General features: G+C 36.5%; 1 protein-coding gene and 1 pseudogene across 1 annotated transcript in view; both read right to left on the bottom strand.

Moving 5' to 3' along the window:
• Nucleotides 1–22865, bottom strand: part of LIN7A (lin-7 cell polarity scaffold A) — a 133239-nt gene that overhangs the window by 41264 nt on the left and 69110 nt on the right. The window lies entirely within an intron of this gene.
• LOC149748045 (lupus La protein homolog pseudogene) overlaps nucleotides 1–22865 on the bottom strand; it is a 42536-nt pseudogene continuing 19671 nt past the window's right edge.

The following is a 22865-nucleotide window of genomic DNA, read 5'->3' on the forward strand; positions in this document are numbered from 1 at the left end:
TGTTCACATAAAAAAAGAACGTGTAAGAACATTAAGAATATCAATTCTTTTATTGCAGATAGGACAATAAGTTTTCATTGTAAGACAGAAGTTCCCTATCACAAAGTGAAATAGGTTTGAATCAATTATCCTGATGATTTGGACCAAAAATCCCTCCTATTTTTTTGGGGGCGGGGGAGCGGGCAGGTGGTGGTTAGGGCAGAGAAGAGAGGGCAATCACTTTTATTCACTTTTTAATTTGGCTATCCATGTTTATCAAGTAATAAAACTTTTATATTTGGTTTTATAAAAACCGCTGTTGGTAAAAATTTTTACCATTATTTATAGTTCTATCTCTCAAATACGTAATAAAAATAATGTATATAGTTATTTCCTGAATCTAGGTAACACTTTAAAAATAGTTTTCTAAGTTAATATTCCACAGAGCTGGGATTACAATATCTTTTCCTTGAATGTTGGAAGGTATGCAAGTTGGAATGTGTTACTGATACATTCATAATTCATAACTATAGAGATTCAGGAGCAAAGACAAGTAAAGTAAGAGATTCTTGGAATTAGTAATACAGAACAACATATCAACTATGGGTTCATGTTAACATTTAGATGAAATAGAAAAAATGGGGGGTAAAATCTGGACCCAGAATGATGTCATAGAAAGCATACAGGTTTTGCTGACTAATGGACCTACGTTTGAGCCTTATAATACAATTGGGGAACTATGAGGTCTTGGTTGAACTACTTTACCACTTTGACGCTCTTTTTGCCCATCTGAAAAATGGGTAAAGAATATTTATTTATTATGGTTGTTTCTTTTTTTTTATGCAGTATTCATTTTATTACTTTGTACTAACACATTCTCATATTACAAAGGCAATTTAGTGGAAGAATGTTTCTTTTGATATTTGAATAATCTGAAAGAACACAAACAGAATTATACATAAAAACATACTCGTTTGGATAACAACAACAACAACAAAAAAAAGACAAGTTAAACAACAAAAAAATTTTCCTTTCTTACAGGTAGACATTGAAGTGGACCTAATTCGGTTTTCTGTTTAAAAGCCTCCAAAGACAAAAGCAGCTTAAAATCTAATTAAAATGAATAAAAAATGTTTACTAAATTACTGGTCTTTGGCACCATTTTCTGTTTTATTATTATTATAATTTTTTTTTTGCAGTACGCGGGCCTCTCACTGTTGTGGCCTCTCCCGTTGCGGAGCACAGGTTCCAGACGCGCAGGCTCAGCGGCCACGGCTCATGGGCCCAGCCGCTCCGCGGCATGTGGGATCTTCCCGGAGCGGGGCACGAACCCGTGACCCCTGTATCGGCAGGCGGACTCTCAACCACTGCGCCCCCAGGGAAGCCCTGTCTTCTGTTGTTTTGATGAAGGTTCTTTGTCTGTTTCTTCTCTTGCTCTTTCTACTGGTCTAGATGCACCATTTTCATCATGTTCATCATCACTATCAAATTTAGTTTTCTTGCCCTGAAACTGTACTTTTCCTTTAGCAGACCCAATCTGGGCAGCTTTATTTCCCTTTCCTTTTCCTTTAAACCTGCGACCTTTTGACTTCTATTTGTTTAGGGATTCTTGTTGATCTTCTACTACTTTTTTCAATGCTTCTTTTTCCAAATCTCTTTCTAGAACTTCCCAGGTGACCTCTTTGTTCCTTAATTGTAGGTTACCATTATTTGCGTCTTTTGCTTTCCATAGCTTTTTCTTTAAACAGAATTATTTCCTCTTTGGCCCCTCTGACAAAGTCTATCCATTTTATTTCACCATGATTTGAGAAAAGGACATGCAAATCTTCTCTACACATCTGATCATCTAAGACCCCCGAGAATTTCAGCAAGCAGCCAATCTTTTCTTCTAGAGATTTCATTTCAGCATTTTCTGCTAACTTTTGTTTTTCTTCTTGCTCGTGTTTAGCTCGTAATTTAGCTTCTATTTTATTTTGCTTTCTTTCTTCATTTTTCTCTGTAAAGTAATCGTCCTTGAAAAGTATTAGCAGGTCTGTGTCTTTGTACTTCTGGCCAGGGGTCTCAACAAACTTCTTAGCAGATTCAATGGTATCAAATACAGCAAATATTGATCCCTTAAATACTTTGTGCAATGTTCTTCTCATCTTAATATTTAGTACCTGACCTTTATCTTCCAACCATTCTTTTATGTCATCAAGGGTTGCATCAATTGGGAAGCCTTTAATATAAACAGATCTGTATTTTACATCAGTTTTATACTCATCAGTCACTTCAGGGAAGGGTTTGCTTGGAGATCTTCTAATTTTAGTTTATCTTCACTTATTTCCATGAGTTCTGCTTCACTTATTTGCATGAGTTCTGCCTTTGATTTGCTCAATGCTTCTACTATTAAAGTCTGTTGTTAGACGGTTTAACCTATTAAATTTTGTCATTATCTCCAAAGGTACCCAGCCTTCACCCAGTTTGATCTGTTCCTTTAAAAATTTGTCGCGTGGCAAATTGAAATCACCAAAATAATGCTCGATTTGATGACAGATTTTGGCCTCCAGAGCAGCCATTTTTTCATTATCAACATTTTCTGCCATTCTGGCTATCTTTAAGTTCCTGGTCCCACAGAGACGCGCCACAGGGTCACTAACAGCGACCGCAACATCTCCCCTCCCCAGCACCGCCGGCTTGCCCAATGCACCTCAAGAAGATGGGGGTTGTCCCGGCCAGTATGGTTATTTTTTTTTGAAAGAATACTTTCAAAATGCCATCCACAGCAGGTACTCCTTAGACAGCAGGTATTATTACTAATTATGATTCTAGACACAACTATACAAATTGTTGAAACATAACAGAAAAACTGTTTTTCCTTTAAACTACCAGGGATGGGGGGTTAGGAAATCAGTAGTAAAATAAATTGCTCAATTTTAAATAAACTGAAGTATAGAGGATGACTTTTAAAGGATAGTTTGAAGAAGATATTTTGAAAAAATAACACGATTAAATATGCTTGATTATATGCTCATTTTGAAGATTTAAATAATAAATTTGTAAATATCTATTGCATAAGGCACAGGTAAAAGTCCATTTGGTATTATGCTGGAGTATTTTTCAGGAGTGACCCATTAGCTACATCAGTAAAAGATGAAACAGGAAAATTTTAATTGAAGATTTTTTCCTTTCTACTGATCTTATTTTATGTGCTTAAGTCAAAAATTATTAAGGTGAATTCAAAATTTGATTAATTCATCCATTCAACAACCATTCATTGAATGTCTGGGACTGATTTCCCAACATTTTTTATTGGCTCATGTCTCAAATATATTTGGTTGAATCTCCACTAATGCTGATTCATCTTTCCCAGGTAGCATATTTAGGAGGAGAAAGACAAAGTGGTCTGGAGTAGAAAGGTAGGAGCACTACTGAGGATCCACCTTAAATCCTTATGTTTCCACTAAATAACTGGGGTATTCAGTTTCTGTGGGAAATCTGAACAGGAAGAGAGCAAGTTTCCAGAAGACCATTTTGTGGAACTGGGACCTGTTCATGCAAATTCTTTAGGTTACCAAAATAACCGCTAAACATGTTTCCATGTTATTTCCTTGAAAGTGTATCGTTTTGTTTCACAGAAATGGTCCTTCCACAAATAAATGCCACTTACTTGCTCTTACAGCCCATTTAAGAGGAGGATTTTCTCCAGCCTGTTTGCCTGTTTCTCTTGTTAATAAACTCTCTCAAATCTGACCCGTTTGCTCCATCCTAACTTATTTATTATCTGTTGCTTGAAGCACGGAATTAGTGTCTTAATTGGGTCTCTCTACCACCAAAACACTATAGGCTTTAGTTATCAACATCAAGTACCTACCTGACCATACTGCTGCTGTGCTCTTGGCTGTCTGCTGCCCTTACAGTAAAGGTTGCAAAGTCAAATTCTTACAAAAGTCAAGCTAGTGAAAATAATGCAGAGCACAGCCTCCTCTTTCGTCTTGTTTTCCTACTTCCTTTTCTCCTCCCTGAGCATTACCCAAACATATCGTACCCTCTTAGTTGCCCAGGCTTTTGCACATGCTGTATGTTCTGTTTGGAATGCCCTTCCATCAGAAAGACTCTTATTTATCTAAGTTTAACACAATCATTAAAGGCTTAATTCAAATATTGTCTTCTCTGTTAAACATTCTCTGCCTTCCCCAAGCAGAGTAAATTTCTCCCTCCTTGGCTCCTGGCCAACTGAGTTTGTCTGGAGTCATTGTGGTCATCTTTTCCGGAGGAGTGACGTGTTTGTTTGCATTCAAGGATGTTTATGAGGACAATCATGTAGCAAATAATTGGGGGAGGAGGAATGGTTGTCATCAACTGATTAAAAGAAAAACTACTTTTTTTTAACCAAGGAGGTGAAAGGCCTGTACACTGAAAACTCATAAGATGTCGATGAAAGAAATTGAAGAAGCCACAAATAAATGAAAAGATATTCTGTACTCATGGACTGGAAGAATTAATATTGCTAAAATGACCATGTCACCTAGAACAATCTACAGATTCAATGCAATTCTTAACAAAATTCCAACGGCATATTTCACAGAAATAGAACACAATCCTAAAATTTATATGGAACCACAAAAGACCTGAATAGACAAAGCAATCTTGAAAAAGGAGAACAAAGCTGGAGGCATCACACTCCTTGTTTTCCAACTATATTACAAAGCTGTAGTAATCAAAACCGTATGATATTGGTATAAAAACAGACACATAGATCAATAGGACAGAATGGAGAGCCCAAAAATAAACCCATACATGTATGGTCAATTAACTTATGACAAAGGAAGCAAGAATACACAATAGGGAAAGGACATTCTCTCCAATAAATGGTGTTGAGAAAACTGGACAGCCACATGCAAAAGAATTAAACTATTATCTTGGACCATACACAAAAATTAATTCAAAATGGATTAAACACTTGAATGTTAGACCTGAAACCATAAAACTCCTGGAAGAAAACATAGGTGGTAGATCCTTGATATCAATCTTAAAGATTATTTTTTGGATCTGACTCTAAAAGCAAAGACAACAAAAGCAAAAATAAACAAATGGGTCTACATCAAGTTAAAAAGCTTCTACACAGCAAGGGAAATCATCAACAAAATGAAAAAGCGACCTATTCAATGGGCGAAAACATTTGCAAATCATATATCTGATAAGAGGTTAATATCCAAAATATATGAAAAACTCATCCAACAGCAAAAACAAAAATGAAACAATCCAATATAAAAATGGGTAGAGGATCTGAATATTTTTCCAGAGAAGACATACAGATGGCCAAGAGGCACATGAAAATATGCTCAACATCACTAACCATCGTGGGATGCAAATCAAAACCATAATGAGATATCACCTCATACCTGTCAGAATGGCTATTACCAAAAAGACAAGAAATAAGTGTTGGAGAGGATGTGGAGAAAAGGAAACCCTCATGTACTGTTGGTGCCATTGTAAATTAGTGCACCACTATGGAAAGCATTATGGAGGTTCCTCAAAAAATTAAAAATAGAACTACCATATGATCCAGTAATTTCACTTCTGGGTATTTATCCAAAGAAAATGAAAACACTAATTTGAAAAGATATATGCACACCCATGTTCACTGCAGCATTATTTAGGGGAGCCAAGGTATGGAAACAACCTAAGTGGACATCAGTGGATAAATAGATAAAGAAGATATGGTATATACATGCAATGGTATACTAGTCAGCCAAAAAAAAAAAAAAGAGTAAAATCTTGTTACTCATAACAATGTAGATGGACTTGGAGGCATTATGCTAAGTGAAATAAGTCAGACAGAGAAAGATAAATACCACATGATCTCACTTATATGTGGAATCTAAAAAAAATAAAACAAACAAACAAATAAAACCAAGCTCATAGATACAGAAAATGGATTGGTGGTTGCCAGAGAGGGGAGTTGGGAGTGGGCAAAAAGGTACAAACTTCAGTTACAAAATAAGTCATGGGAATACGGTGGACAGCATGGTGACTACAGTTAATAATACTGTATTGCATATTTGAAAGTTACTAAGAGAGTAAATCATAAAAGTTCTCATCACAAGGAAAAAAAATTGTAACTATTCATGGTTATGGATTTAAACTAGACTTACTGTAGTGATTATTTCACAAGGTATACAAATATTAAATTGCTATGTTGTACATCTGAAACTAATATATGTCAATTATACTTCAATAAAAAATAAAAATGAGGAAAACTGAAGCACAGAAGAAAAACTAATTTTGTAAGAGCCTGAGATAAAGCAAATACAAATTAAGAATAATTATCCTTAACACCCCAATTTGAACTGTGAACTTAAAAACGTGCTATGCAAGAAGTAGTACTATATGTAGATAATTGCACAGGCTCTGGAGATGGCTTGGAAACAAACCCTGGGCCACTTATTAATTGTATGATTTTTGTCAGTTACTTCATTTCTCTGGGGCTCAATTTTTGCATTTGAAAAATGTGCTTAAAACATCAACTAACTTCTAGGTCTGTTGTGAAGATTCAATAAGATAAGAACAGCTTGTAGGATGTAGTAAGTGCATAAAAAATTAGTTATTATCATTACTATTATCATTATTATTTAATGTTTCCCAATGTATTTGACCCTGGGGTCTTTGAGGAAGAATCCTCTAGGACTAGGAGTCTATGAACACTTTTAGAAAGAACTGATCAAAGACTGTAGTTCTCAACTAGGGGAATTTTGCCCCTACCTCCAGGAGACACTGGGCAATGTCTGGAGACATTTTGGGTTGTCACAAATGGGGAGAGGGATGGTGCTGCTGGCATCTAATAGTCAACATGCCCAGTAGCCGGGATGCTGCTAAACATCCTACAATGCTCAAGGCAGCTCCCCACAATAATGAATTATCTGCCAAAATGTCAATGATGCTGAGATTGCGAAACCCTGAACTAATGAATCAAGCTATATATTTTCTTTTGATGTGTAATAATTAGTGAGCTATAAAACAACACTTGTATCGCACTGAGTGAAGGGTCTCGTAAATGTTCAGTAAATAATTTTTGGAGTCAAATATGATTCTGGTGCACATTTAACAAGGACTTACTGTAGGCCAAGAGTAGTGCTAAGCATTTTATATTTATGAGTTCATTTAATTCTCACAACTTGTGATTCAGGCATTCTACACACAAGAAAAGAGCCATGGAGATGATAACAAAACCACAACTGCACAGCTAGTTAGTGGCCAATTTGGTACAGAAATTGATATCTAGTTGTCTCCCAAATGTTTCCTCTTTTAACCGCATCAAGTTTTCTTATATTGAGACAACATCAGACCACTACTATTTTGCAGCATGTGTTGAAACAGATGTGCAGATGTCACAAGTACTTATATTTTGCATAAAAGTTTCTGGGTTTTATACGGTGTCTACCACTATACAAGTGGTGGCTGCCAATCAACAATACGATTCTGCAACCAACAAATGCACCACTCCAAATGAAAGTGAAATAGCATTTTAATCCTCTTTTCTGGTTATAACATACTAAGATTAAGTGAAATAAATCCAGTGTTATTGCCAGTCTTTTTTCCTATAAAATACAATAGATTCTGATAGTTGGTTTTCAAAAGTGAGCTAAAAAGGTCATGGTCTGGTTACAGAGTCAAGTCAAAACTTGGAGATATTAATTCTACTTCCATTAGCTATGTCATCTTAGGAACGTTTCTTAGCTTTTTACTTCCTAAGGGGCAAAACCTATCCCTGCCTATCTTACTTTTCAAGGATAATTGTAAAAGTACAAAATTTTGAAGAAAGGTGTTATGGAAAGCTAAAGTATTTCCCAGATACCCTGAGAAAGTTTCTGAAGGGAAAACAGAAAATGGTTGTATGAGCTTCTTCAAGGGACAGTGCATGGGGCTTATGGTCCTCTGAATCTTTTGGGTCCCCAAATGTCTGGCAACCTTACCTACAGCATTTCTAAGCACATTCTATTGGATATTATGGGTTTAATTCCTAGTGAAAGTCAAATAATTTATAAAAACTCTTGTATAGAGTTTTAGTTTACATCTTAGTCAATAATTTCCTAACCTTGAATAAATCCCACAAATTCAATAGCATTTTGTATATTTAGAAGCTATTCTAAGCTATTGAAAATTTACAAATACAGATCAATTCAATAAAGGCAGTGGAATTGTGGTGAGTTGGTTCAAAAAGATCCATTTATTCATTCATTCAACTAATATTTACTTACAAGCTATTCTAGTCAGTAGGTTAGGCACCTGGGCCAAAATATGAAAAAAAAAATATTGGCTGTTTCTAAAACTTTGAATTAGTATTAATGTTCATTATAGAAGGAGTGTTTTAAAATATTTTAAGTGAATAGTTTAAATTTTACTTTTCTTTATATTAAAAAGCAGATAGCCTATCTTTTCTGGATGGAAAGTTTGTCACTGGGAGAATATCAAGTACAAATGTCATAAAAGCTTCTCTTGTGGACCAAATTTACAACAGAATTCCCAGTTAGAGTTAAAACAAACAGCTAAAATTCAAGTGCAAGAGGATTCTTGCTTCTTAGCTCTCATTTATCATAGACTATGTAGACAATATCACAATATAAACTTTACACTGAATCATTCTTCTTGATCTTGAAAACCCTGATTGGTACAGAGATGTAGGAAAGGGATGACAAATCTATATCATCAGTTTCTTGCCCTTTGCTCCTTTTCTATGTGACTTTAAGGGACCTACTATCTGTGCACCTTAGTTTTCTACTATGTAAAATGCTACCTTCAAGAGTCAGCCAAAGAAGACAAAGTATGTGGCTTCATGAACCATAACCTGTTATTCTTATACTTTTATTATAATAGCTGCTGTATTTCTATTATTACTATTATATGTGTGTCTGAGATTTGGTTGGAACAATGTCTTTAGAATTTAGCTGCTTGGTGAGAAGTGTGGAAAAGACTTTGAGTTCAAAACTAGATTCTGATTGTTCTGTCTTCCGCTCTTGCAGATAGCTGTGTTGACTCTTGTATTTTGATGTTATTTAAAGTTGCTGCGTGAGGCAAACACTACTTAGGCTCACCTTACCCCACCCCCATTTTCCACTCCCTCCTCCCAGCACTGCCTGGCCACATGAACCAGTTCTGTCCAGCGAGAATTCAACTGGAAGTAGATGAGAGGCTTCTATGAAAGCGTTGCTGTTTTGGTATAAACACTGTCTGTTTCCCCACCTCTATTTCTCATCCTGATTGTGGATATTATCAGCTGTAGTAGCAACCTGTAACTGCAAGGGAAAGGCCAGGGAAACACATAGACATCAGCTCTGATCACTTGGAGCTCCAGAATCCCTGTGAGCAGCTGCCTACTCTCAACTAACTGTAATGAAGAAAAACAGTCTATTTGTTTCAGCCACTGAAGTTGGATTTTCTGCTACTTTCAGCCAAGAGAATTCCTCATTGCTACATTACTCAAGTAAATGTTATACAGAACTATGCTATATTTAGAGCCTGTTTTCTTCTAGCCTCTTCCAATTCCAAAAGTTACAATTTTTTCATTAGAAATCAAAGCAAATTTGTTAATATGAGGGTTTAGAAACTAAGAGAGGATAGACTAAAGTCACAGTAAAAAAAAGATGCAGAAACTAACTCTTGGAAAAACACTGTTAGGAATATGAAAAGACAAGCTGACTAAGAGGAAATATTTGCAAAACACATAGCTGATGATGGCCTTCTATCCAGAATATAGAAAGAGTTTTCAAAAGTCAATAACAAGAAAACAACCCAATTAAAAATTGGGTGAAGTATCTGAACAGGCATGTCATCAAGAAAGGTGTATGGGTGGCAAATATGAAAAGATAATCAACATCATTAGTTGCTGGGAAATTCAAATTAAAATCATAATTAGACACATGTACACACTTATTAGAATGTCTAGATTTTTAAAAATCCCGACAATACCTAGTATGTGGGAGAATGTTGAACAACTAGAACTCTTGTGGTAATAGAAAATGGCACATCCACTTGAGAAAGCAAATTAATAGTCTTCCACAGATTTAAACCTAAACTTGTAAGATTCACTTATCTACATTTAGCTATTTATCCAAGATAAATAAAAAATGTATATTCATACAAAAATTAGATACAAGCACACTTTATTCATAATCACCACAAACTGGAAAAAACTCAATAGGCTTCAACTGTGGATGAATATCAAATGGAAGCACATCCATACAATGGAATACTGCTAGGCAATAAAAAGGAACAAGCTACTCATACATGCAACAACGTGGATGAATTTCAAATGCATGTTGCTAAGTGAAAGAAGCCAGACTCCATAGATTTCATTTACATGATACTCAGGAAAAGGCAAAATAATAAGGACAGAAAACAGATCAAAGGTTGTCAGAAGCTGGGGGTGGGATGAATTGACCTCCAGGTATGAGAAAATCTGCGGGGTGTTGGAACTGTTCGAATATCTTGATGAAGGTTATGGTTAACATGATTGTATGGGATTACTAAAACTCTGAAACTGTACACTGAAAAGGGGCAATATTACTCGATGGCAATTATACTTCAATAAACCTGACTTTTAAAAAAGCAGAAAATATTTCTTAAGAGATGAAAATATTCAGAAACTTAATTGTTATTTTGGAAACCTAAAATAAAAACCTTAAAACACAAAAACCTACAGATATTTAAGAAAGTATTTAATATGATAAAAAGATAACATTAGCCCCCATTCCTCAAAGTTTATCAGTGTGGAAAGCAACATATACTTTAATGGATGGTAATATCTCTTTCAAAGTGTCTTATTATAGATGGGCTAGCTACTAAAATGTCAATAGAATTATAATCAAGATTAAATAAACTTCTCTATATCAGTGACTGGAAAAAAGAAATAAAATTTTCAGCAACATTGTGAAAAATGAAAATGGCATTAAACCAAGTTACCTCAAGAGGGAAAATAGTAGAAAGACATATGATCAGATTAGAGAAAATGAATGAGAAAGTCTAAATGAGAAAATTACATGGTCCAAATGCTACCACATTATAATATTAATTAAAGCTTCTTATATGTAGGTTTTTATTAAAAAGCAAGCAAGAATGTACTTTTTTAATAAGAAAAAAAGCAATGTAAGTATTAAGACTGATATTTATATCTATAGCTATCTATAATTTTTTTAAAGGATTTCTTGATTTTTCAGATTTGGAAACTGAGATAAGATTTGAATCAAGTTATTTGATGTGGACTCTGATTTTAAAATACTTAAATATTTTCATAACACTAAAAGTGAAGACTGAGCCCCCTCATGTCCTTATATAATTAGAGGCCACCTGGGTAGTTGGACAACATTCACAATATTAAGCCACAGTGTATTTATAATAAAAACTTGGCAGTTTTTCTGAAAGCAAATTTTAGGCCAAGGGAGGTATCTAAAAGAAATATGTGGCTCTAAATTTAGTTGCATCTAGTGGAGTCCATGCATGCAGAAATCGAGTGCCCTGATGTGAATGTGCATACTGTACTCAATGTGACTAGAATAAAATAGAAATAGAGATTTCGTCACCAAACACATGGTCTACTTATTTTAGGAGGCTTTGTAGAAATAGTTCCAGACCAATTGAAAATTGGCTCATCTATTAAGGAAGAGATATTCAAAAAATATCTAATTTTTGCCTTGAATTTTTTCTTCCATTTTGGAAAAATGGCAGCTATAATTAAATGTTATACATTTAAATCTATAGCAATCCATGTATCTATACTGTTCCCATATGCTTTTCTAACTGTGGAAATGTTCCATTTAAAATCACAGTGTTAGAATTCTTATAAACCACAAAATTTAGGGTATAAAATTTAATGTCTAGAACCAACCATTTTTTGAAAAGAAAAGAAAATGGTACACACTGGTTACAATTCATGTCTACTACAGTAAGACCATCAAGAGTCAAATCAATCCTGTGAAAATCCAAGAATAAATTATCTTGGGTAATGTCTTTTGCTACATCTCTCTTTGGCCATCAACTTTGATGAAAACACGCCACCCATTGGCCAAGAAAAACACTGACAGGTATAGAGAAGCAAAGGATAATACATCTCTATTAGGTTGAAATGATTTAAAAAGAGAGTTCAGAGACTTCCCTGGTGGTGCAGTGGTTAAGAATCTGCCTGCCAATGCAGGGGACACGGGTTCGAGCCCTGGTCTGGGAAGATCCCACATGCTGTGGAGCAAACTAAGCCTGTGTGCCACACTACTTGAAGCCCACACACCTAGAGCCCGCGAGCCACAACTACTGAACCCACGTGCCACAACTACTGAAGTTCGCGTGCCTAGAGCCTGTGCTCCACAACAAGAGAAGCCACTGCAATGAGAGGCCTGCGCACCACAACAAAGAGTAGCCCCTGCTCAACGCAACTAGAGAAAGCCCGTGCACAGCAACAAAGACCCAACACAGCCAAAAATTTATAAAAAAATAAAAATAATTAAAAAAAAAGAGAGTTCAGTCATTAAAACAGACGTTTGACAATATTACTGGTAAAATCAATATGTCGACTGACATTCTTGCCAGAAATGGTGGCATTACCTACAATCAAAAACAAAAACAAAAATCACTGAATTTGAAGATTGAAAAATATGTGACATTTGGGGTAACTAAACATTTCTGACCCCTCTCTTTCAAGTGTGGGCCTCTGTACACCTGCTTACTTATTGCCTCAATATCCCCAGAGAAGGAAGACCTATCTGCTCACATGATTGGTCAGCACCCAAGAACCGTATTAAGCCATGGTTTTACCAGGGTTACTGACAGTGTCTCTAAAAGGGTTAGGAGCCACAAGACCCATCTTGTACTCTTTCTGCACCCATGTCACAAGAATTCAGGTAGGAGTTGCCTGCTTGGAGGAGATGTAGCTGTTGCTCTCGTTTTCTATTCTATAATACCTTCTTAAGCCAAACCTGACATCTCAGATTCAGACTGGAGAAAAAGGGGGATTCATTTAGATGTAAGGACCCAAACTTCATTCTCCAATCTATATTTTACCAGAAAGAGCCGTACTAGAGAGGATTTGGGTGCTTTCCATGCTAATAACAAAGTGGTCGTTTGTTTCCTATTTGGTTATGGGCCTTTCATGTTGCTTCCTTGGTTGGTAACTCCTTGAGAAGAACGACAGAATGCAGGAGAGGATCTGAGTACTCCTGGACCACTGGCTATGATACCATCTTAACAGCACTGAAATCTCAAGTCTACCTCTCACAGTCCACACGTGAGACTCCATAACTAAGACTTCCTGCTGCAATTTGATACATGCCATTTGTGATCTGCTTTAAAGGGCACTAAGTAGACTACAGCAGTAGAAAAGCTGAATTGAAATGGTCCATCATTTGTGACCTAACTCGTGTGTTAAAGTGAATTTATGAAAAAGGTATTACTAGACTGAAGGAAAATATAGTCTCAAATTGCAAGTGATCACCAATGCTTAGATATAGATGAAGATAAGGAACGTTTTGGACAAATTGATGTCTTTCAATACCTACTCGTCTTCCTAGCCAAGTTATAAAGGGACAGGAACTTTTTCTAAAATGCTGTTATAGGTTAATTCTAATGAGAAGGGCACACTAAGAAAGTTCTCCAGCACTCTGCTTCCCAAATGATGTGGCAGGGATGAGAGGACCCTCAAGGAGGATAACCTGAGATCACTTCCCAAAGAGGATTAAATGCCCCTTCATGCCTGACAGTAAATGGATGGCACATCCTTTCTTTTTTCTTCTTCTTTTTTTAGTTCTGTAGGAACTCAGTAGGGAGGCATCAGGACTGTTGGTATGTTACATATCACAGTCTTCAGAATCGCCATCAATTTTAAAATTTCCAAAAGTTAGTTATATCATTTGTTGTAAGTGAATTAAAACGATTCTGCCATATACTTACATTTTCCAAAGGGAACAGAAAATACTCTGTATAGTTTTATAGTTTTAAAACTAATTATAATTATTCTGTTATATAAAAGCAGAAGCATTAGTTGTGAAACTATAAAACTGAAGAATGACTATAATTTTTGAAACTATGCCATTAACCATTAATTTCTCTACTTATTTTTATAATTGGTTTATATTGCCTAGTGGGTTCTTAACACACATAACTTTCATAAGGTAGTACAAATATTTTGTACAAATTATTTAATAACTGCAAGGAAAAAATGAGATCACAAATAATGGATGATTTCCACAGGGTCCACGTGGCACGTGGCCAAGCCACCAGGGAGAAATCTCTTTCCTTATGGTTGTCTAAAAAACAATTCCCTTAAGGCAGCTGTTCCTGTCCTGTCGTTGTTACACAGCAAGAGTCCCCTGTGACAGGAAACGCCTGAGCAAAATTTTGGAAAGATGTCATTTCCAATTAGTATAGCACCATTCAAAGGGGCTGGATTATCTCTATTTGCTTACTTTGGGTAAAATTCAAACAAAGTTTGGGGCTTAAAATCTGTCTCCTTTTTTTCTGATTGGATTAAGACAATGTGAAATCTCATGAAGGATTCCAAAGTTCTAGGATATTGGCTCAGCAGGGTTGAAATTTACCTGCGTACTTAAAAGTTTGCAAGAGTTGTAAAATCAATTTCTACTTCTTAAAATAGGTATTTATCAGGAAAATGAACTAATCATTTTGGATAATTAGGAGTATATTGTCAGTGTCATATGAGTCATATCAGCTAATCAAATGAATAGTAAAGAAAAACTTTAACTCAGTAAAAATCAACCTGATTATTCAGTTGATTGAGATAAAATTATTACAGCTAGTAATAAAGTTGCCAGAGGTAACAGTAAAAATACAGGACGTACAGTTAGATTGGAGTTTCAGATAAACGATGAAAAAGTTTTAGTTAAATTATGTTCTGTGCAATATTTAGGACATCATAAATGGATCATGGTTGAAAAGGAAACTATTATAGCTTGGCAAGAAAGAGATGCTGGATATAATTCAGAGTAGAATGGTGAATATGATTAAGGAGTAAACTGAACAGAATTTGGTGTTGGAAGCCTCTGGGTGAGAAGAGATGGAAAGGGGTCTAGTTTGCTGGCAATGGGCAGGGATGCAGGATAATGAGTTTGAGTCACTGTGTGATCTCCAAGAGATGTTCAGTAGACAGCTAGATATGTAGGACTGAATATTAGAAGAAGTATATGGGCTATAAGATATAATTTGTGAGTTATCTATTTATTTAGTTGGCAAATGAAGTCCTTTGCGTATATGTTATCCTTTGGGAGAAATTTAGAGTGAGAAGATGTGAGGGTCTTGAGGGGTTCCAACATCTATTTATGTAATTTATAAGCTGAGCCTTAGTATTATATTTAACCTATAGAGCCAAGGCATCTATTTGAATTTAAATAACTCATATATAGGCCTTTTCAAATAAAATATATTCAGGAGAGAGGGAATACAAAGAAATAAAATTTTAAAAAGTGCTTTGACAGTAAAAGTAATCGATATATACTATAGAAAATTTGTACAACTGTACAAGCAAGAAATTAGAATCATTTATAATTCCATACCAGGATATAACCACTGTTAACATTTTGGGGGATTTATTTCTAGTCTGCTTTATTTACTGATTTTAAGAAATCAATACCAAGTCAGTCATTACATACCTTTTATAATCTGATTTTTCACTTAAGATACTGGGAATATTTTTGCCATGTATTAGTCTTCTACATTATTTTAATGGTGCTATCATATTTAATCTTATAAATGTGCCAAATGTATTTATGAAAAAATGACTGAAAAATGAAAGGCGCTCCATGTATAGATCTTATCACCTGTCCAAAAGACAGAGTTTATCAATTACCCTTTTTACTATAGCCTATATACTTCATACTTAGTGATTCCTACCTCTTCTTGCTTCTGTTCAGATAGACTCAAGAAAATACAGGCCCATTTACTGGTAACTAGAAGTCTGATAAAAAAGGAAAGGGATGGGATCGATAGAAAAGAGAAACAGACTATCTATTTCCTGATCAACTTTGGGATATTCACTGCCAAATTCATATTAGACTTGTCCTGATTTTCTTTAACTCCTGAGCATGAAAGTATACACTATATAATTTAACTCAGTATTTTACCAATTAGATCAGAGCCAGATCATCAAAACACAAAAACGAATTGTATCTATAAGCATTACTCATCAGAACCCTAGTGGCACAGACATGTTAAGTAGTCGGTCCTCCTGATTTTCATAAGAAAATGTGAATTAGAAAAAATCCTATTGGAGATAGACATATGATTTTTAAACCACAGAATTTCACTCCTAATGCAAAAAAAAATAGAATCAGATTGTGTGACTTATTTCATAATCTACTAATTATTTTTGTTTTGCTTTGCTTCTTTTCTTTCTATTTTGATTACTTGAAAGTTAAATGAAGTTAAAACTGTTATGGACAGTTCAATAAGGAGAGAAGATATTAACAAATTATAATTCTAGTAATTCCCTATCTGGTTTTCTGCCAATTTATGTGGTACACAGAAATAAAGATCTTTTATACTTACTACAGGAAGCAATGCTTGCTATAGATAAATTTTTCTATAACAAATAGTGAAAATTACTAACATATTATTTCTGAAATTAAGTCAGTACCAAAAAAGCTTGTTTAATAAATGAAGCTTCAGAGTGGAAGCGGTTGCAGATACATGCTGAAAATGAGTAAAAAAAGAATCCTGACTTCTGGTCTGGGTTTTAATACCAAATGATTGCATCATCACTTAAATTTTCCAAAGGTTCCATAGTTCCTCCTACTATTTAGAAAGTGTTTTTAAAACATGTGCTAACTCACCACTTAAAGACTTTTTTATTTTTTTTATTTTTTATTTTTTGCGGTACTCGGGCCTCTCACTGTTGTGGCCCCTCCCACTGTGGAGCACAGGCTCCAGACGCGCAGGCTCAGCGGCCATGGCTCACGGGCCCAGCCGCTCGGCGGCATGTGGGATCCTCCCAGACCGGGGCACGAACCCGTGTCCCCCGCATCGGCAGGCGGACTCTCAACCACTGCGCCACCAGTGAAGCCCCAAGACTTTTTTAGATAGTAGCTGTGCAGCCTTCAAGTAGTCTTCAAAATAGAGCAGGAGAAGATTTGGTCCTTTCTCAAATAAGTTATCAGATGGCAGAAGTTTTAACTGTCTCAGTTATGACCAAATCCTTCAGCGTACACTAACCCTACAGTGAGGCACGTTTTGGTAATCTCTGTGAAACCTATAAAAATAGTTTCATCATGTTTCACATGTTTAGGTAAACTGGAAAATTATGAATTATGATCCTTTATATTATACAACTGCATTCCTAGGCCTGATCTCTCTTCTTGAATTGACTATATTGAAAATGAACACCACCACTGACTCTTGTTAGTTGCAATAGTTATGGTCTATAAAGTCTCTGCAAACATTGAATTAGCAAATACTGGACCACTGCTCCTATGGAAAATTCAGAATTGGGATCCTATGAGCCTCTGGTTACATTTCCATCAATTGATGAATTTATCAGCTTGTTTTATGTGACTTTTTGTTTAAAGACACCTTATTCAATATATACTGTTGATAATTAACATTGAACTCCAGGCCAACAGCACTATAACTCATGCCTGAACAAAGTTAATCTAGCAAGAGCATTCTCTCTGAAAGGTACATCACAGCCTTCTGGCCCTTAGGAACAGTGGACAGCACCTACCCATAGGTGCACACAAACTTCACCAAGCTGCTACTGATGGCAGATTCATTTGGCCTGAATTATCCAGATTGCTCATGTCCCTTCCCATTCTATTCTGATGATATGTCCTAATGACTATGATTGCTCAGTCACCCAAGAAGGGAGAAAGGAGGCTCACAATAACCCCCCTTGTGGTAAATAAGTGTGGAAAATGAGAATATTTTGATGTGGCCCATCTGATGTGGCATTTTGACATAGTCCTCCTAACACAGACAAGTAAATGTAAAACACTATTTTTTTTTAATGACCAAGCAATGGGTACAACAGACATCTCTGGTCCTCATCCATCCTGAACCACATCTGGGGGTGTGGCTCAGGAATAAAGCTGTCATGACTGCAGGCACGCATAATGCCTAGGAATAGGGTAAGTGCTAATATCGCTTCAAGATCCTGATTTCAATTCTTTTGGATAAATACCCAGAAGAGGGGCTGCTGGATCATATGGTAGTTCTATTCCTAATTTTTTGAGGACCCTCCATACTGTTTTCCATAGCAGGTGCACCATTTTGCATTCCCACCAACCCACCAACAGTGTGTAAGGATTCCAATTTCTCCACCTCAACCAACATTTTTGTCTTTTGTTTACGCTAAGTGAAATAAGCCAGTCACAGAAAGACAAATACTCTATGATTTCACTTACAGGAGGCATGTAAGTCAAATTAATAGAATCAATGAGTGTAGAGGTGGTCGCCAAGTGGCGGGGGTGGGGGGAGGAATGGGAAAATGGGGAATTACTAAACAATAGGCATAAAATTTCAATTAAGCAAGATGAATAAATTCTAGAGTTCTGCTGTACAACACTGTGCCTAGAGTCAACAATACTGTATTGCACACTTAAAAATCTGTTAAGAGGATATACCTCATGTTCAGTCTTCTTAATATCATTTTTAACAAAGAATAGGGTAAGGACACCTCTTGTGCCCTGAACTGGAAATTCTTTTTTAAAAGCTAACTGATGAAAGGCTCTTTTTTGGGGGAAAACACATTAAAATATTCCTTTGAGGATAGGGCAGCAGCAAACATTCACTTAAACCCCAAAATATATCTAGATTTTATTTTAGAAAAACCTCATCTGCGTTTTTGCAAAATTTCACATTTTTAAAAATAAAAAAGATTTGTCAAATTACATGTCAATTATACCTCAATTTTCTAAAAAAATGATTTGTTTAAGATTATTTACACAGATCTTTCATTATTTCCATATCTACAGACAAAGTTACACTCATAAGTTTAAGGGCATAATACTAAGAGCAACTGTATTTATTTCTTTATTGAAACCAAAGGAGCTAGACATGAGGTTCAAGATGGCATGGCAAATCAATTTCAATAGTCAATTCCCAAAGCTTGACCCCTGTGATCTAATTATAACCTTACTGCTCTAAATATCCCCACTCTACTTGGAATCTATATGAGATTTTGTAAAAGTTGGTTCCATATCAAGACCAGAAAGAAAAGTTTAAGAAAATCACTTTATTGCTACAACAGAACACAGCAAAAATGATGTGAAAAAAATAACAGACTGTTTATATTTGCCGTTTTAGGATGAAGGCCTTTGAATATTTTTGTTTTGAAAAATGATTTTTTTTTATTTGCCAGGAAGTAGGCATGTGTTTTCATTAGGGATATTGTTGGAAGATTCCCACAAAGAAAAACATCTGCATCATTATTACTACTGTCAGAAAAATTCTCTGGCACGCAAAGCAGGGAATGCCACTTGTCTCAGGCAGCAGAGATGCTAACTCATTAAAAAGCCCAGACCTGAAAAAGAACTGAACTTCATTTAACTTTTGGGAGTGATATGCCAGGTTTAATTATAGAATGTAAAAAGAAAGACACCAAAATGCAACATTTTATATGTGAAAATATTTCATAAGACGTTTTCTCTCTGAAAGAAAAAGTAGGTCAGTTTTATCAATGTGGAAGATGATTTGAATCCGAATGCATTATTAACCGGCCCTTAGGCATGACAAAAATCTGCCTTTGTATTTCCATATCCTGCAAATTAAATCCTATAAAAATCTAACTTTTGAAAGGGGGAAAAATGCTCAGGAAGTTGTAATTAGGTTGAACTGCTTCATTACTACCTACCCTCCATCAGGTAAATGCTATCAATTCAGATTGATGCAAAGAATCTCTTTCTCAGCCACTGATTATTCCTGTCACATGGCCCATTCATTTTTATCAGAGATAACTGTCAGCATAACTCAGCATTAAAGGAAAACAACTTCTGATTCCATGCCTGCAAGTCTATAGTCTCCTCTTTATTTTCTTACTGCCTATGTAAATGCATATTTTTAAAAGCTTTTATTGAAAGAATAAGTTCGCATAGTCACTTTTCTCATCTGTTAAGCAAATTATCACTTTGTATTATAAAATTAAAGAAATTCTACATTGACATGACCAATGAAATGAAAAGCCCATTTATCTGAAATTTTACCGGGCTTGTTTTTTTAAACTGAGTGGCCTATCCTGCTATCTAATGAGACTAGGGGTGCCTACTTATTATATACTATATATACAGTTCTTATTATCTTACTTTAAGACAAAGTAAGAAATCGAAACCCCAGTCCAGGGAGAACGGATACATGATATGTATGGCTGAGTCGCTTTGCTGTGCACCTGAAACTATCACAACATTGTTAACTGGCTATACTCCAATATAAAAAAAATTCTATACTTATATATATGTGTATATAATTTTTTTGGTATACATATGTATATAAATTTTTTTTGGCCTTGGGGGAAAAAAAAAAAGCCCAGTCCAACGACTGAGCAGTGGAAAAGAGGGATAGGATCAATGACTGCCGTGTGATATTAACAACATCTTTGGAGAAACCAGAAGTTTTCTTTGGCAGCTGTCATGATGTAGTGTGATCACATATGTGGTCAGCATGTATCATACCCAAAATATCTACTCTTACACATAAGGTGACACTGAAATTCTCAGCAAGATTCAGAGTCCACTGCATAGTGTTTTATGAAACTATGAGAAGACAAACAGGCCGTTGTCCTCTGGCTCTTAGATAAGGAGATGAACTGAAGAGTTACTGCTATGTGATCTCCACCCTGAAAAGGCAGATGACAAGAAGTTACCCTCCTCAAAATAAGAGGAAGTACAGCCTTCCAGAGAGTGGAAAATGTTTCTTCTATAAAGTGGTTGTCATAGAATTATTGCCATGATTTACCTTGAGCTGTTAGGATTCTTGCCTGTGCCTCCCAAGTGGAGCATAAGCCACTGTGGACCATTTCTTAGATGATTTTCTAAATTCAATATTATGATAATCATGGACCAGGTAACAAGGTAAGAAAGCAGATGGCCTTAATCTAATTCACCAGTGTTAAATAAAAGTGTGTGTGTGTGTGTGTGTGTGTGTGTGTGTGTGTGTGTGCGTGTGGTTGAGGGGATTTGTAACAGCTGACAAGAAAAATAAATCTTCCTTTCTTGAAATTATATATAATAAAAGCCCATATTTGTTTCTATTATGTAGACATATTCTTGAAAGACTAAATGTAATAAAGATGAAAGGATTCTCTCACTTTTAATTATCTCACATAAATTAAATTTCAGGTTATTAAATAGATATAAAGCTTTAAAAAAAGAAATAATCAGACTACTCTATCAAGAGTAGTGGGGGGACAGAGTCAAACTGGCAGTGTGGGAAGACGCCGAGTTAGCATCTCCCCACAACTAGGGCGCCTGCCGGCCGCTGGTGGGGGGCCCTGATGCCCAAGGAGACGAGAGGAACCCCCAAGTGAACCGGTAGGAGGTGGGGGGACTGAGGGGGGAGGAGAAGTGGAGGCCAGACAGGATTGGTGCCTTTGAGGCCAGGGAGATCAGGAGAGGCAGGTGGGAGGGGCCCCCCAGGAGGAGCTGGATAGGAGCAGAGGGCATTTGACCCACCCACTCGGGCACAGGGAGCCTGCTGAGCTCCCAGGCTGATCCCCTGCCCTCCAAGCCCCCCCCCCCCCGACAACGCTGCATTGGTCCTGGGGGCAAAAGAAGGAGGGCGAGGGGAAGAACAGGAAAGGCAGGTGGGAGGGGCCCTCTGGGAGGAGCAGGAGAGCAGCAGACGGCATTTGCCCCACCCACTCGGGCATCGGGAGCCAGCTGGGCTCCCAGGTGAGGTCCTCTGACCTCTGAGACCATGAGTGGGGGGCATGACTGGGCCCCTTCTGTTCCTGGAGCTTAAGCCCCACCCTCCACAGCCTCCAGGGCCTATTTCAGCCCTGTCCTAAGCATAGGCCCCACCCACCACCCAAACCTCACCCTTGCTTAGGCCCCGCCCTCCATAGCCAACACCTTCTCCCCCTTTTTTTTTCTTTTCTTTCTTTCTTTTTTTTCTTTTCCCTCCTCCTCTGTTTTCCTATTGTGGTACTGATGTACCTCCCAGTTGCTGGTTCATCTATATTTTTATTTTTATATTCTTTCTAACATATCTGCTAGTTTCCTAGTCTAATCTTTTTTTAACCTTGTTATTGTTCTTTTTTTTTTTTCTCATGCTGCTTGGGGGATCTTGGTTCACGAGCCAGGGGTCGGGTGAAGCTCCTGTGGTCGGAGCTCCAAGTCCAAACCACTGGATTAACAGAGAACCTCAGATCCCGGGGAATATTCATTGGAGTGAGGTCTTACGGAGGTCCTCATCTCAGCACCAAGACCCAGCTTTACCCAACAGCCTAGAAACTCCAGTGTTAGAAGCCTCAGGCCAAAAAAACAGTAAGACAGGAACACAATCCCACTCATAAAAAAAATTTAAAAATGAGACAGCAAAAAAATATGTCACAGATGAAGGAGCAAGGTAAAAACCTGCAAGACCAAATAAATGAACAGGAAATAGGCAATCTACCTGAAAAAGAATTCAGAGTAATATAGTAAAGATGATCCAGAATCTCAGAAATAGAATGGAGGCACAGACTGAGAAAATACAAGAAATGTTTAACAAAGATCTAGAAGAACTAAAGAACAAACAAACAAAGATGAACAACACAATAACTGAAGTGAAAAATACACTAGAAGGAATCAACAACAGAATAACTGAGGCAGAAGAACGAATAAGTGAGCTGGAAGACAAAGTGGTGGAAATAACTGCAGAGGAGCAGAATAAATAAAAAAGAATGAAAAGAATTGAAGGCAATCTCAGAGACCTCGGGGACA

Source organism: Delphinapterus leucas, chromosome 11, assembly GCF_059928025.1.
Source record: "Delphinapterus leucas isolate spDelLeu-1000000601 "Yukka" chromosome 11, BTC_Dleu_Yukka2, whole genome shotgun sequence".
NCBI lineage: Eukaryota > Metazoa > Chordata > Mammalia > Artiodactyla > Monodontidae > Delphinapterus > Delphinapterus leucas.